Source organism: Cynocephalus volans, chromosome 8 (genome assembly GCF_027409185.1).
Source record: "Cynocephalus volans isolate mCynVol1 chromosome 8, mCynVol1.pri, whole genome shotgun sequence".
Taxonomy (NCBI): Eukaryota; Metazoa; Chordata; class Mammalia; order Dermoptera; family Cynocephalidae; genus Cynocephalus; species Cynocephalus volans.
In genome coordinates, this window is record NC_084467.1 from 22,538,847 (window position 1) to 22,554,149 (window position 15,303).

The 15,303-nt window shown below is 45.2% G+C and overlaps 1 protein-coding gene, 1 non-coding gene and 1 pseudogene across 4 annotated transcripts in view; all 3 read left to right on the top strand.

Annotated features, from left to right (window-relative positions):
* The first annotated feature begins 2,451 nt into the window (after positions 1–2,451).
* LOC134385398 (U11 spliceosomal RNA) lies at positions 2,452–2,585 on the top strand. Its single transcript, XR_010024373.1, has one exon. It is a non-coding gene; the product is annotated as a U11 spliceosomal RNA (small nuclear RNA).
* Positions 2,586–10,453: 7,868 nt separating this feature from the next.
* Positions 10,454–10,739, top strand: LOC134384979 (large ribosomal subunit protein eL37-like; annotated as a pseudogene).
* Positions 10,740–13,138: 2,399 nt separating this feature from the next.
* Positions 13,139–15,303, top strand: part of GMEB1 (glucocorticoid modulatory element binding protein 1) — a 29,324-nt gene continuing 27,159 nt past the window's right edge. For all 3 annotated transcript variants that reach the window (XM_063105165.1, XM_063105169.1, XM_063105166.1), the window contains exon 1: positions 13,139–13,175. The gene's annotated coding sequence lies outside the window, so the exon portion shown is untranslated. The remainder of the gene's footprint in view (positions 13,176–15,303) is intronic.

A 15,303-nucleotide genomic window follows, 5' to 3' on the forward strand; every position in this document is an offset into this window, starting at 1 on the left:
CTAGAGTGGGAAACAAACCATTAGCAAGTGTACAGAAAGGTAAGAGGAGAGAATACCAGAGTAAACCAGACTTATCTAGCTGGGTGATGGAGGGCCCTGAGCCAAAGCCCCGAGTTAGGGAAGAGCTTAAACTCAAGGATCAAGATGGCCAAGGTTGCTGGAGCTTAATAGGTAATGGGGAGAGACAATGTAGACTGTGTAGTCTACAATGTAGAATATGGTAGAGACTTGGGATTTTATTCAGTGTGCAATGGGAAGGTTAAGCAGAGGAGTGAAATTGATTTGTTTTTAAGAGATAACAGTGGGAGCTGGCTAGTTAGCTCAGTTGGTTAGAGTGTAGCCTCATAACCCCAAGGTCACAAGCCAAAAAAAAAAAAAAAAAAACACTGGTGGATTTAGAAGTCTCTCAGAGACAATTGATGGCTCCCATCTCTGGACTTCCCACCTGTTTATACTACACATTTGCTTTCTATTACAGTGTAAGAGCTGTTTATGTACCTCCCTTCTCTTGTAACTTCTACTTTGTGAAGGGGAAGGACCTCCATATATTATTCAAATATATTAATAAAAGTAAAATGTCTAACAGCCTATACTTTTTGTTTAAAAATGTGTATATGAGGGCTGTCCTGTGGCTCACTTGGGAGAGTGTGGTGCTGATAACACCAATGTCACGGGTTCGGATCCCTATATAGGGATGGCCAGTTAGGTCACATGGAGAGCGTGGTGCTGACAACACCAAGTCAAGGGCTAAGATCTCCTTACCGGTCATCTTTAAAAATAATAATAATAATAAAATAAAAATAAACAAATAATAAAAAATGTGTGTATGTATATAATGTGTATGTACATAGAAAACTGTCTGGAAAGATAAACACTAAACTGGGGAAAACATTTTCACATTTTGCAACATTTCCGTACTGTTTCAATTTCTTCACAATTATCACATATCATTTTTATATTAAAAGTATAGGTGGGGCTGCCCGGTTAGCTCAGCTGATTAGAGCACCATGCTATAACACCAAGGTCAAGGGTTTGGATCCCTGTACCCACCACCTGCAAAAAAAAAAAAAAAAAAAGCACATGTGAATGATCACATTTTTGTGCCATTCTGGAAAAGGCAAACTACAGAGCCAGAGAAGAGCACTGGTTGTCAGGGATTAGTAATAGGGGGAAGGGTTAAATGAAAAGGTACCAGAGGGACTTTCTGGGGTGTTAGAAATTTTGCTATTTTGGTGATGGTAGTAGGTACATGAGTGTATGAGTTTGTTAAAACTTAGAGAACTGTCTGGTCAAAAAGGCGAATTTATTCTATGTAATTCAATAAACCTGACATTTAGAAAAAGGACGTACATGGAGAAAATTTTTAAATGTTTTTAATACATAAATAATAAAATTATGCAGTAATAATAAAATAATTCATCATCCTTTTTAAAAATTAGAACACTAGAAGTAAATCTAAATTTCTGTGTCACGGCCCCTATCCTGATCCCCTCCCTCCTTCCCAGGGGTAATCATTGATATGTGTTCTTCCAGGTCACTTAAAAATTTTCACATATACAAATACATGGCCATAGAATATATATAGCACTGGGCTTTGCGTGCACCCCTGCGTGCTCTTTATGACATCAATGGTATCATGGTGGACCCTATTTATCACCTTTTTCCCACTCATTTTTTCCTGTATCAGTGTAAATATCTACTTCAATCATTCCAGCTGTAGTACTGCCTTATATGCCACATTAATAGTATCATGCTGTACCTTATCTTACAACCCATTATCACTCAATATTTTTTGATGTCTAATTCACTCCTTCGAAATGCAGTATGTAGCATCCCACCACATGGAACGCATCGTGACATCTGGCTTATGCACTGCTGTCACGTTGATGAATAGGTCAAACCGAAACCTCCACAAAATGAATGGCTAGGGGTAACGCAAGCCCAGACCCTTTCTTTTCTTTTTTTTTTTTTAATTGACTGGTATGGGGATTCTAACCCTTGATTTGGTGTTGTGAGCACCACGCGCTCCCGAGTGAGCCACGGGCCGGCCCAAGTCTCCGCATTTTCAATTTGGGTAGGGTGAGATTAGTGCTTCCCCAGTGAGGTAACACAGCCACCTAGAGCAGTCTTCCGCGCCGGGAGACGACTGCCGTGCCGAACAGTTGTCAACGGGAGCCGCCCATCGCAGCCAGCCGGAGATCTCCCCGCCACCCTCTCGGCGTCGGCCCGGACCTTCCCAGCAAGCACTGCGTAGATTTGCATATCACTCACGTGTTTGCCTTTACTTCTTATACATTCTCCTTGTGAACGTTCTCCTCCGGCTAAGAAGATTTGGAAATTTCTTACTTAACTTCAGGAACATGGAATAGGAAATTGCTTGAGCTTTATTTTCACCTTTACCTAAAGATCAGTTCACCAACACTGCCACTGTGTTTTCGGCGTCGCTCACGCAAAAAGGGCTTCTGTCGTGAGTGGCACACGCAGGGCAACCCAATTGCTCTGCGTGCGGAATCGACATCAAGAGATTTCGGAAGCATAATTTTTTGGTAGTTGGGCAGCTGGTGATCGTTGGTCCCGGCGCCCTGGCCTGTTGTTGTTAACAAAAAGTTGTTACATTTTTAAGGTAAGGGTGCGCACTCGCTAGGACTTCTTACCTACGTACATGTGGGTAGCGCCTGGCATAGTGCGAGTTGGGTTGGTTGTCTGTCTTCTCCTAAGGGATACATTGATTGTTTAGTTAAGTTTTCAGGCTTCATGATTTTCATTTAGAACCTATATTTTGACTATTTTTACTGGCCAGCGGACAAAAAACAAAGAAATCCGCCGTGTTTAATGCTGAGGGACTCCAACCAATGAGAATCTGCCAGTGATGAAAACTTAGGTAAAGGACGTAGGTGTGATTCTTATTTTTTTTTTTTTAAATTGGGTTGTTGATTCTTTAAATAGAGTAGGTATTGTTCTCGCCGTTTCAGAGATTAGAAAATTGAGGTTTAAGCAAATTAGGCGATAATGCTTATCTAAGGACACTATGTTATGCAGCCAGAGGGGTTATCTGGACTCTGAATCCTTCCAGGTTCCTGCCTGTAGGAGTGAAGGAATCATCATGTAAAATTTACTTATTTTCGGGGGCTGCGTGGGGGGAGCCAGCTGGCTGGTAAGTGGATCTGATCCCTTGACTTTGGTGCTGTCAGCACCACAGTCTAACCAAGTGAGCTAACTGGCCAGCCTGTGAAACATCGGTTTTGTTAAAATTCCTCACCAAAATTTTAACCAGGCACATACTCCTTTCTAAAGCAGAGTTGATGTTCTTCCTAAACTGTTTGTCATTTAAACAAACAAATAAAAAAGGCCATAATTCCAAACACCAGTTAAGTAGCACTCTCTTACTGCTGATAGCAACCATTCTGGAGAGCAACTCAGCAACAGCTATAAAAATCTAAAGCCTTCAAAAAATGTATCTCCTAGGAGTGTATCCTCATAGGTAAAATTGTGTTTAAGAGAAAATTTAGCAACAAGGGTTCATTCATTGTAACAACAAATGTATATATACTGTGCTACAATATAGTAGCAATCGGAATAGGTCCAGCCCCTGCCTTCACAAAGCTTTCAGTCTAGTAAGAAGAGACAGTAGCAAAAAAGAACATTTAATGTGAGGTGTGGGAAAGTGTTCCTGAGGCAATGACTTTGAAGCTGAAATGTAAAGAATAAATAGAAGACAACCAGGCAAAGTGTGGAAGGAAGGACAGTTCAAGCAGAGGCAAAATCATGAGGGTGGAGAGAATGTGCTGTAATCCAGGAACTGAAAAATCAACATTGCTGGAATGAAACTACCCAAGTGGCAGGGCACATTAAAGCCTGAAGGGGCTTCTGAGCCCTAGTCTCACAGACTCTGAATGATCATTGCAATGTTTTTCATAAAGTGGAATTTAAGTTACCTACACCAGGCATCAGCAAACTTTTTCTTTTCTTTTTTTTTTAAAGATTACCAGTAAGAGGATCTTAACCCTTGACTTGGTGTAGTCAGCACCACACTCTCCTAAGTGAGCTAACTGGCCATCTGTATATAGGGATCCAAACCCATAGCCTTGGAGTTATCAGCACCACACTCTCCCAAGTGAGCCATAGGCCGGCCCCTAAGCAAACTTTTTCTGTACCTTACTCGAAATAAAAAAAATTAGTGGCGGCTCTGAGGCTCACTTGGGAGAGTGCGGTGCTGGTAGCGTCGAGGCCCCAAGTTCAGATCCTGTATTGGCGATGGCCAGTGTGCTCACTGGCTGAGCGTGGTGCAGACCACACAGTGCCAAGGGTTGCGATCCTCTTACCGGTCAAAATAATAATAATAATAATAAATTCAAAATGGATCAAGAAGGTAAAAAAAAAATTAATTCAAAATGGATCAAGAACTTCCATGTAAAAGAGTTAAAGCTAAACATCGGGAAAAGCTTCATGACATTGGATTTGGCAATGATTTCTTGGATATGACACCAAAAGCACAGGCAACAAAAGAAAAAAATTGGACTTCATTAAAATTAAAAACTTCTGTGCATCAAAGGACACTATCAAGACAATGAGGGTTCAAAAATACAAGATAATTTTAAAAAGAAAAAAAAAAGAGACAATGAGGGTTCAGAGTCCAGTACAGGCCAGCCACCAAAGGGGGGGGGGAAGAATGAAAAGACAACCCATGGAAAAGGAGGAAATATTTGTAAATTCTGTGTCTGATAAGGGAGTAATATCCAGAATATATAAGGAACTCTTACAACTAAACAACAACACCTGGCCGGTTAACTCAGTTGCTTAGAGCACAGCCTTATAATACCAAGGTCAAGGATTCAGATCCCCATACTTGCCAGCTGCCAAAAAAAACAGGCAACTCAGCAACAACAAAACCAACCTAGTTTAAAAATGGGCAAAGGAGTTATATGTAGACTTTTCCTAAAGGAGATATACAGATGGCCAATAAACACCTGAAAAGATGTTCAACAATCACTAATCATTAGGGAAATGCAAATCAAAACTACAATGAGATACATTTCACATCCATTAGGATAGCCATTACTTTTTTAAAAATCAGAAAATAGCATTGACCGGTTATTCAGTTGGTTAGAGATCGGTATTGACAGCATCGACTTCAAGGGTTCAGATCCCCGTATTGGCCAGCCACCAAAAAAAAATCAGAAAATAGTAAGGGTTGGTGAGGATGTGGAGACACTGGAACACACCTTCATTGCTGGTGGGAATGTAAGATGGTGCAGCCACTGTGGAAAACAATATGGCAAGCTGGGCTGTTAGCTCAGTTGGTTAGAGTGCAGTGTTACAACACTAAGGTCATGGTCAAAAAAAAGAAAAAGAAAAAACAAACAAAAAAGCAATATGGTGGCACCTCAAAAAATTCAACACAGAATTACCATATGATTTAGCAATTCCATTTCTAGGTATATACCCAAAAGAATAGAAAGCAGGGACTTGAAAAGAGGTGTGTAAATCCAGGTCCATAGCACCATTATTCACAATAGTCAAAAGGAGGAAACAATCCAAATTTATACCTTGACACTATCAAGATAGGAATGGATGAACAAAACGAATGGATATCCATACAATTGAATATTATTTGGTCATAAAAAGGAATGAAGTACTAATACATGCCACAGCATGAATGAACCTTGAAGACATTATGCTAAGTGAAATTAGCCAGATTCAAAAGGACACTTATATGAAGTACCTGGAATAGTCAAATTCATAGAGACAGAAAAAAGAGTAGTGATTACCAGGGACTGAGGGGAAGAGAGTGTGGGAATTTGTTACTTAATGGGTACGGAATTTCAGTTTGGGATGATGAAAAAGTTCTGGAGATAGATGGTTGTACAACTATGTGAATGTACTTAATGCCACTGAACTATATACTTAAAAATGGTTAGAATAGTAAATTTTATTACAATAAAAAAATTAAAAGTGAGTAAAATCATATAAAATTAAAAATTTGAAAAGGAAAAGATGATGCATTAGTCCATTTCTGTTCCTTATAACAAAATATCTGGAATTGGGTAATCTGTAAGAAAACAAAATTTATTGCTTACAGTTTCAGAGGCTGGGAAGTCCAAAGTCCAGAGAACACATCTGATGAAAGCCTTGTTGGTGTTGACAGTGATGCAAGGGTCTTACATGGCAGAATGGCAGAGCAGAGACAGAGAGAGCTTCTCACGTGCTCACTTTTTAAAGCCCTCAAAATCACACCCATGACCACCATTAAACCATCAACTTATTAATCCATTTACTAGGGCATAGTCCTCACTATCTAATCATCTTTTCAAGGCCCCATCTTTCAATTATCATAGTAGGATTTCCAACCTTCTTAACACTGTCACCGTGGGGGTTAAGTTTCTAATACATGGACTTTTGGGGACACAAATCCAATCCACAGCAGATGGTGACAAGCAAGATTTTGGGTGTGCCTATGATGTCCCTGGCACTGGGCTAGGAAGTGGTCACTGGCTCAGGGAGCTTACCCTCTAGTGGGCAAAACAGCGTGTAAGCCAAGTGCTCACACAGTGCCTGGTATAGAGCAAGTGCTCATAAATATAGCTACTAATGGTTCCCATCATACATGGAGAGGCTGATGCCCAGAGAGGGCCTTAACAAAGGTTTTACGGAGGCAGCACTGACTGGACTCTGAGGTTTTTTTTTTTTTTTTTCCTGGTAGATGGCCACTATGGGGAACCAAATCTGTGACCTCGGTTTTAGAAGGCTGCACTCTAACCAGCTGAACTAACCGGCCAGCCCTGGGCTGTAAGTTCTATAAGGTGGGTGGGTGGTAAGTGCCAGCTGGAGTATTAATAGTAATATCAGCTGGCCTCTACTGAGTGCTTACTACATTCTAAACATTATTCTAAGTCATTTTGTGTGTGTGGATTACTTCATTTGCTCTTCATAGGCCCCCCTACAAGTGAGGTACCATTACCATCTTCCTTTTACAGATGAGGAAACTGAGGCTGAGATAGAGATTCATTCAAGGCCAGAGAGCCAGCAGGACTTGTATCTTGTCCTCTCTGACATTCAATACCAGAAAGTTAGCTTTTTGCTCTGGTCATGGTGGTGGACTGTGGCAGAGGATGGGGTTGGGGTGAGGGTGGAGGTGATTCACCTGACTCTATCGAGATTCGTTCCAAACTTTTTTTTGCACCAACAGGCAGAACCTCCTCCTTTTCTCTCTCTGCCTCCTTTCTGATTCACTCCCCATCTGTTAGTGGCTTCTGGCTTCTGAGAATGTGGATGCAGAAGGGTGGGGTGAGCTGTGGGGGGATGGGGAAGTAGACATAAAAGGGCAGGCAGTCCTTGATAGGTAGATATTTTTTGAGTGCTCTCTATGCACCAGGCAACATTCTAGGAGCTGGAAATCCTACTGTGAATAAAACGGACCTCGTCCCTGGACTTACTGGTTAGCTCAGTTGGTTAGAGCAGGTGTTGATAACACCAAGGTCAAGGGTTCAGATCCCCTTGCTGTCTAGCTGCCAAAAAAAAAGAAAAAGAAAAAATAAATCTTGTCCCTGTCCCTGTTCTCATGGAGATTCCATTGCATGGGGAGTGGGGTGGGGGAGAGTGGATACAGATAGGAATGGGTAAAGGCTATGAGAAGATGTGAGAGAGTGTCTGGGAGGGGAAGGCCTGGCTTAGGAGCTGAGACCTGGTGGATGGGAAGGAGACAGCTGAAGATCTGGAGGAAGAGTATGCCAGGCATGAGCAAACAGCACAGCCCAGGCCAGGAAATCCATGCATTGGAGCAACTTTGAGAAGGTTAGTTGGCTGGAGCAGAGTGACAGCAAGAAAGCGAGTCAAGAGACATCCCTAATGCCAGGTCATGCAGGGTCATGCAGGGGATAGGAGGTCATTGGAAGAGTTAAGAATAAAGATTGGGGGGCCGGCCTGTGGCTCACTCGGGAGAGTGTGGTGCTGATAACACCAAGGCCACGGGTTTGGATCCCGTATAGAGATGGCCGGTTAGCTCATTGGGTGAGCGTGGTGCTGACAACAGCAAGTCATGGGTTAAGATCCCCTTACCGGTCATCTTTAAAAAAAAAAAAAAAAAAGAATAAAGACTGGAAGGCAGCAGGACAGGAAGTGGAAAGACCAATGAGGAGACTGGCTATAACAGAGGCAGGTGGCAATAGTACAGACTAAGTGGGAGTTCAGAGAACAGGTGGTATGATAGTGGTCTTTGGGAGGTGACTGAGAGATGGAGGCCTCATTCCCAGAGTTGGGAGACATGGGAGGAAAATTAGGTTTATTGGGGGCTTTTACAGGGAAGTGGGGAGAGAAAGGATGAATTCAGTTGTGGATACATTGAGCTTGAAGAGTCATCAGCTGGTGGGGCAGCTGGAGACACTGTTCCAGGCTGGAAGTAGATACCTGGGAGGAGAGATCAGGGGCTGCCACCCAGCAACCAGCAGGCCACACCTCTTCACAGGTGGGTAATGGAGAGTCCAGATGATGTTTGAAGTTTTTGTTTGTTTGTTTGTTTTTAATCAGTTACCAACATTTACAAATCCAGAGATACCAAATAAAACCCAGGTGCTGTAAACTGGATGCCCCCCAACCTCATTGAAACTTAATCCCCACTGTAACAGTTGAGGGTGGGAAATCCTATTATGGTAATTGAAAGGTGGGGCCTTGAAGAGGTGATTAGATTCTAGGACCATGCCTAGTGAATGGATTAATAATGGTGGTCAGGGGCATGGTTTGGAGGGCTTTAAATGAAGAGCAAATGAGAAAGTTAGTCTTTCTGCTCTCTCTGCTCCACCATTTTCGCAATGTGATACCTTGCTGTCACTGTCACCACCACTGAGACCCTCACCAGATGTGTTCCCTGGGCTTTGAACCTCCTAGTCTCTGAAACTGTAAGCAATAAATTTTGTTTTCTTTATAAATCACCCAGTTCTGTGTATTTTGTTATAGGCAACAGAAACAGACTAATACACCAGAATTTCCACCTCCTCCTCCTAATTAGATGCTCTGGCTGTACTGGGTACACATTCCAGGAAGGCCACAGCAGGCTGGTGGAGAAGCTGCAGCCCCTCCAGGTGAGGCACAAACTCTCCAGCTGGTCCAACCCCAGCAGGACTGCTGCAGATTCTACTCAAGGCCTGGTCCTGGCAGGTGCTAGAGTTTTTAACCTCTGGCCTAGGCAGGAGGTAATACCCCTACAAGGGGAACAAGCTGGGCTGGGACAGGGCCTGGACTTCAGACAGACCCTTTGGAAGAGACAGCTCTAATGCTTCCCAGCCTTGTAACCCAGGATATGCCACTTAACTTTACTGAGCCTGTCTTGCCTCTTCTGGAAAATGAGATAATGCTCCTTGTTGGAAGGAAAATTCCCTACTTGGAATTTCATCTGTGGGAAAGCTCCTAGCACAGTGCCAGCACAGAGAAAGGGCCCACTCAAGTGATGTTAGTTTATTTTCCTTTTAACCTGACAAGCAGCTAGTCTCAGGAGATCAGAATAATCAGGCCACAACATAGACTGAGGTAAAGAACCCAGATTCTGGCTCTACTATTTATAAACTATGAATCTCAGTTTTCCTATCTGTAAGATGGTGACACTACTAACACCTACCTTGTGGAAATTAAATAAATTAACACACAAAGTGTTTGGCACTCAGTAAGAGTTAACCATTATTATTGCTGCTGCTATTGTTATTTGGCATGGAATAAACATACTTAAGAGCTAGCAGACCCATGGTTCTCCAAGCTGGCTGGCCATTAAGAGTTATGTAGGGACATTTAAAAAATATTCATATCTGGTTCCTACCCCTAGATATCCTGCCTGAGTTCATCTGGGATGGGTTACTGGTATAAGTGTTTTATAAAATCTCCTCAAGCAATTCTTTGTGTGGCCAAGGTCAGGAGCTCCACAGTGGATGAGTAACTAGAAGTTTGGGCTCTGAAGTGCAATTGCCTATGGTTCAAATCTGGTCACTAAATAGATGGGTGAACTTGGGAAAGTTGCTTAACCTCTCATCTTAAATGGTTTTGATAACAGGATCTCTGAGGTTGGATAGATCTAAAGTGCTTAGAGCACTGTGCAGCAGCTAGAAAGCTCTCAGCAGGCCTGGGCACCACCATCCTTCAGTTTCCCTGCCATTTCCAATCTGGTCACAGCCACTGAGGGCCTGTGTCCAGCTCACACCCACATTCTCCCCATGGGGGCCTGGATGCCTCAAACATCCCACTGGAGGCCTCTCCTAACCCTGCCAGCTGCCCCCAAAGTTATTTTCGGCCTTACAGGATTCACCTAAATGAATAAATTCATCTCTTAAACAAACTTGCTCAAAAAATCAGAGAGACCCCAAGAATGCTGCTGGAGGGGAGGATAGAACCAGACTGGCACTCCAGTATCTCTCATATTGAAAAAAAAAAAAAAAAAAAAAAAGAGCTCTTTGGTCTCCACCACAGAAGCAAAATGAGGAGGGGAATGTCATTGTTTGGAAAATGTCACAATAAGACTCACATGTTGTGCCGCTGCTGTGGTGCTAAGGCCACCACTTTCAGAAGTAGACCTGTGGCAAATATGGCTACCCTGCCAAGTACAAGAGAAAGTATAATTGGAGTGCCAAGGTGACAAAATACCACCAGGACTGATTGAACGAGGCACCTCAAAATTGTGTGCAGCTGATTCAGGCATGGATTCCATGAAGGAACAACACCTAAACCCAAGAGCAACTGTTGCAGCATCCAGTTTGTCTTAAGAACTTCAGCGGCTGGCCCGTGGCTCACTCGGGAGAGCGTGTTGCTGACAACACCAAGTCAAGGGATAAGATCCCCTTACTGGTCATCTTTTAAAAAAATAAAAAATAATTTCAACAATTAGCCTTGCAATAAATGTTCTGGTTTCAAAAAAATAAAATAAGGGCCGGCCCCGTGGCGCACTCAGGAGAGTGCGGCACTTGGGAGCACAGCGGCGCTCCGCTGCGGGTTCGGATCCTATATAGGTACGGCCGGTGCCCTCACTGGCTGAGCGCGGTGCGGACGACACCAAGCCAAGGGTTGCGATCCCCTTACCGGTCACAAAGAGACAAAAAATAAATAAAAAAAATAAAATAAAATAAGAGGTTGGCTGGTTACCTCACTTGATTAGAGCATGGTGCTGATAATACCAAGAGCAAGGGTTCGATCCCTGTACCCGGCCAGCCACAGGGGGGGAAAAAAAGACCAAAAGTAAATAAAAGCCTTTAAAAAAAAATTGACGCAAAATACGTAAAATCATAACCTAGGGGATTTCAAATTGTGGGGGCTGCTATAGAGGTAAGCATGGGGAGATGAGAGAAAGTAACTACGGCATGGGGAGGGAGTTCTCTCAGATGTGGTCTATGCCCTGAAACAGTCCCCCTAATGAACATGACAGGGGCCCCGAAGGAACCAGAGGCAGCAATTATAAAGAAGAATGTGGCTGGGCATCCTACTTTAGGGTGGGAGCCAGGGAAGGCCTGTGAGGAATGAAGGATGACAATGAGTTCTAAAGATGTGAGAGAGGAGCTTTCCACACAGAGGGAAGAGCCACTGACAAGGCCCCATATGGATTCCAGGTACACAAAGGAGCCCAGGTGTCTGGAGCACAGTGAATGAGGGTCAGAGGAGAGGAGGGTAGAAAGGGGATCATGCATTGTGGCCATGGTGAAGGGTCTAGGTTTTATTCCAAGTGCAACAGGAGGCTTTTAAACGGTTTTTAACAGGGAAGTAACATGAGTTGTCTTATCTCTTTAAAAGATTACTTGTCCTAGGGTATGTAGAGTGCATAAAATTTGGGGGTGGGATAGATGGGAGTACTGAGCACTGGGAAATTTCTGCAGCAATGCAGGTGAGTCCTGTAGGGTGCAGCTGGGTGTTAGCAGTGCAGTTGGAGAGAACTTCAAAACCATCCTTGGGTCTCTATCCCTTGCAAGATAGCGCCTTATGGCAACCATCTGATTCCAGCCTCCCTCTTCAGCCCCATCTCCCATCATTTCCGACTTCTTTTTCTCTTGTCACATGTTGTTCTTTTTGGAATATTCTTCCCCATTTTTCTTTTTGAAGAACTCCTATTCATTCTCTGGGACTTGGCTCAATTGCTCCCTCCACTGTGAAACCTTTTAGAAATCCTTCAGGGAGAGGCGATTGTACTTTTTCACTGCTTTGTTGGTATCTCTAGGATAACAGCTATTTCACTGTCTTGTCCTGTAACTGTTTACAATTCTGTCTCCAAAGAAGGTGGACCAGGAGCTTGTGGAGTGCAGGGACAGGGTTTTAGTAAATGTTCAATGAGTGTATGATGCATAATCCAAAGATATAGATGTTCACACTATGTAATAGTTTGCATAGGTCAAGAGTTCAGTCTTGACCAACCCCCTTTATATTCAGAATCATCTGCCAATGTGTTTTGTTTTGTTTTTTTTCCAGCTGGCCCATGCAGGGTAATGTGTAAGTTCTTGCTTATAAGAACAGACACTAACTTGGGTACTGAGTCTCCTTATTTGATCTTGGGAAATAGAGGCTTAGAGCTGTCAAGTAACTCCTCCAGAGTCGTTAAATTTCCAACAGCGAAGTCAAAACTTGAACCCAGAATCTCACAAGCAGGACAGGCTTGGCCAACAGGCATGGGTCAGAGAATGTAAGAGGCTTGCTCAAGGACTCCTGACCAGTTACTGATCTATGCTTAAGCAAATCTTCTGATTCCAAATTGATAGTAGGGTCATAACTTGAAGGTCTGATAGATGTAAGCTTTATAAAACAGGATTTGGAGAGGAAAAAGGGACAGAGTCCTCCAGAGGAGTCGAGAGACCTGGCTTTCACTCCCCCAATCCCCCACTGTAGATGAGGTGATTCTTTAATGCAGGTCTTATTTTCCTCTTCTATGAAGTGGGAAAGAAGAGTTATTACGGTCTCTACCGACCTTTCCAACACTGACTTTCAAGGGCACAGACCCCCACTCTGGTAAAGTCCCAAATCCCTCGGCTAAGGTTAAATCTCCGCGGGGACGGTAATAGGGACGTGTCCCCTTTAAGGCGCCAGCTCGCTGGCGGCGGCGGCCGGAAGTGTTGAAGCCCGGCCTGGCGGCGGCGGTGGCGGTAGAGGCCGTGGCGGCTACTGCGCATGCTCCCTCGCCCGCCCGCCCTGGCCGCTCGCCGCCCGCCCGCCCGACGGAGACGGTGAGGAGGGGGAGGGGTGAGCGCGCGGGCGCGGGCGCGGGGTGGGGTGGGGGTGGGGGGCGGGCGCGGGGGCCGCGCGGCGGCCGGCGAGGGCGGGCGGGCGCGCAGGGGGCGGGGGGCTGCTGCCTCCGCGGGCGCCTCCCCACGCCCTGTGCGTGCCGCCGCCGCCGCCGGGGAGCGAGCGGACGTCGCGGCGCCGCGGGGGGGTGGGGGGACGCTGCCGCTGGGTCCGCCCGAGCAGCCGGGCCGCCCCCAGCGCGGCCAGTCGCGCTGCCCCGGCTCGAGCCCCGGGCCGAGGGCAGCGAGGCCTGCCGAGCCCCGCACTGGGGGGGGCCTGGCGCCCCCGGACCGAGGGGCCCGGAAGTCCTCGGCCGAGGGGCCAGGAGGGGCCGGAGCGACTCCGGACTGAGAGGCCCGGGCTCACAGAACCCCGGCGAGGGGTCCGGGGAGCCTGGGGTATCCCCAAAGGCGGGGTCCAGGGAGTACCGGGCCCTTCGATAAGGAGCTGGGTAGAGGCCTGGGTCCCGCCCGGGGGCGGGGGGACGATAGGTGAGGGAAGTCCGGATGCCCGTCCTGGAGGAGACCCTTGGAGCCTCGGAGGGGGAGCTAGAGCAGAGAGTGTTCTACTGAGGAAAGGAGAGTCCAGTCTTCACTCGAGGGGCGCGTTAAAGGCATCGGCCATTCAGTTGAGGGGGAGAAGAGGCAGGTGCTTTTCCGAAGGCATTGGGACAAGGAAGAAGAGCTCCGAGGGAAAGTGAGCAGACCCAGGTCTTCCCCCAGGGGAGGGGACGGTAGGAAGACACCTAGAGCCTCCTGAAGTAGGAATGAGAAAGGTCCAAATCTGAGGAGATGAAAGAGATTAGAGTATCTCCTGATGAGGTAATCCGCTCTGTCAGGGGATGAAGAAAATTTTTTTGAGGTCTGCAGAGAAGATCATTGAGAGGAAAAAGCTTAGGTAACCCTACTTTCTGATATGACAGGGGAATTGGCCGTGTGTCCTCTAATTGAAGGGCAGGAGAAATGGGGGCAGAACCTTACCTGAGGGTCCTGGAGAGTGATCCACCAGAGTCAAGCCTTAACTTAGGAATCAGAGGAAGGCTTGGCTTTCCAAAGAGCAGGAGCCCTGAATTCTCTCAAGATGAGAGAAATCTCAAACCACTTCTTAGAGGACACAAAAAGGGCCTTGATTGGTGTCTGTTTAGGAGAACCAAGAAGTGGCGTTTTCCTCCTTACCTGGAGGTGTAGGGAAATGTACTGTCAGATAATTCTAGTCTTGCAGAGGGATTCTGTTCTGCTCCCTTGCCTCTGCTAATACTTACCAAATTGCGTTTGGGAACTTTTTCATTGAGTGGTTGGATTGTCTCTCCTAATTTGACAGCCTATACGGACTATGTACATTTAATTCTACTGACTTAAATGATGACTTTTTCATATTTGCTTCAGCAAATACATTGAATAGCTGACTACTTCTACTCAGCTTCATTGGGTTAATTTGGGCCTTGTTTCAGTCTTGCCTTAAGTAGAAGTCTTCTGGACTCTAGTGGGATGACTCTTCAAAGAACTCTTACTCCATTGTTTCCCCAAACACCTACATAGTAGTCCCCAATCTGTGACTTACCCAGAAGTTCACTTATTTTGGATATTTCCCTGACGGTTCTTTTTTTTTTTTTTGTCTTTTTCGTGACCGGCACTCAGCCAGTGAGTGCACCGGTCAGTCCTATATAGGATCCGAACCCGCGGTGGGAGCGTCGCCGCGCTCCCAGCGCAGCACTCTACCAAGTGCGCCACGGGCTCGGCCCTTCCCTGACGGTTGTTATCTACTTGTTGGCTTCATTGCATCTGATAGCACTCTGGATCACCTACTAAATACATGAGAAGGAATAAAGAAGGAGGGAAACATCAAGGAGTTTTGGCTTCAAATAAGATTTTAACCTGGAAATTTCTTAAGAATAGATTACATACATAGTCTGCAAAAGTTACAGTAGAATGTGGAACAAATACATTTTGAGGTTAGAAAATTTCAGAATATCTGGTATTTATTATTCCTTTTCAACTACCAACTCCAGTGTCCCTGTGATCATGTGACACTTGTGTTTACTTCATAGTATCTTGCCATATTTTAGACATT